This window comes from Mastomys coucha, unplaced genomic scaffold (genome assembly GCF_008632895.1).
Source record: "Mastomys coucha isolate ucsf_1 unplaced genomic scaffold, UCSF_Mcou_1 pScaffold3, whole genome shotgun sequence".
Lineage (NCBI taxonomy): Eukaryota > Metazoa > Chordata > Mammalia > Rodentia > Muridae > Mastomys > Mastomys coucha.
The window spans coordinates 41,228,193-41,229,603 of record NW_022196909.1 but is presented as its reverse complement, the minus strand read 5'-3'; positions in this window follow the sequence as shown (position 1 = coordinate 41,229,603).

The window sequence follows — 1,411 nt, the reverse complement described above, 5'->3', positions numbered from 1 at the left end:
TCCTCTTCCTCTTCCTCCTCCTCCTCTTCCTCTTCCTCTTCCTCCTCCTCCTCTTCTTCTTCCTCCTCCTCCTCCTCCTCCTCCTCTTCCTCCTCCTCTCCCTCCTCCTGGAAGGCCTCTGGTTCCTTAGAAGCATCCTGTCCATCCCTCATATAGCCCTGCACAGCAGCAGCAGCAGCAGCAGCAGCAGCAGCAGCAGCAGCAGCAGATGCTCCCTACTTGAATTGTGAGCAACACTCTCTCCTCTAGGTCCATGTCTGCCATACCTGATCAAACAAATCTACGTATAGATTTACCATTATTCCTTACCTCGGGTTTACAGGAAGCATCTAGTTGCTATCTTCAAGGGGAAGTGCCTGTGGCCTCTCTGGCTAGGACAACAGACATAGCTATAGGCCTGTGGTCTGACAGCTCCTATTGCATGCTATATGGACATAGTCATGTTCACTGCCTCGCTTGAATCACCCCAAAGGTGACTCTAAAAGGGGAACACTGATGGCAACACTAAGCCAGACCCTCTCAAGACCTTAGGCAACTCCAGGTTGGCTACCCCTTCCCCTGGTATCAGGTTTGGCCCTCTCCCTTCACTAGAACTCGGGACTCCCATCAATTGATAGGCATCTCAGAACTGAACAACTATACCAAGCAGAGAAGGGTCCCTCAAGGATATGGCTCAGTTTTCCGTCTCCAACAATTTGGACCTAGACAGAGGTACTACTCAGAACTCAGGGGATAGCACAGAAACCAGCTTGGGGTAGCTACCTGCACTGTCTGAGCCACTTCTGCTCTCAAACTTGCCAAGTGTCATACCACTCCTGGTCTCTGTGTCTAGAGCCCCAGTCTCAAGCCCACCGATCCACGGAAGGTTCAATCCCTTTGTTCTAGGACTGGCTCTGGAGCTGTGTATGTGCACACAGGAGGTACTGTTGGGTTGGAATTGGTGTGAAGTCACAGTAACCTTGCCACTCTCGCCAATGTCCAAGAAGAATAGGCCTCCTGGGTCCCAAGAACTAAGCCCCATCATTTCTTAGTGGCCCGTGCCTGCTCCACAGAGCTTATCCCGCGGCCCAGCACATGCGCAGTCACACAGGCCAGACAGACTTGACACCATCTGCAGTCATAGTCCAAAGTCCCTAACTTTGACCACAGAGCTGTGTTTCCATTCTGATAGGCTCTGTAGGTTCCACAACTATCTTGCCTCTAGGTCTGCATTTGGTGACACCCAAATTGGAAGAGGACTTATTGGTCCTCGCAAGCAGGAGTCGGAGGCTTTCGAGGATGCTGTGCTAAGAATGGGTGCCAGCATTCAGCCTGAGCAGTGGATGAGCCCCAGGGTCTGCTCTGAGACACCAACCCACAGCTCTGGCAGGCCAGCGGAGACCAAGACACCTCACCACGCCCTCAAAGAGCC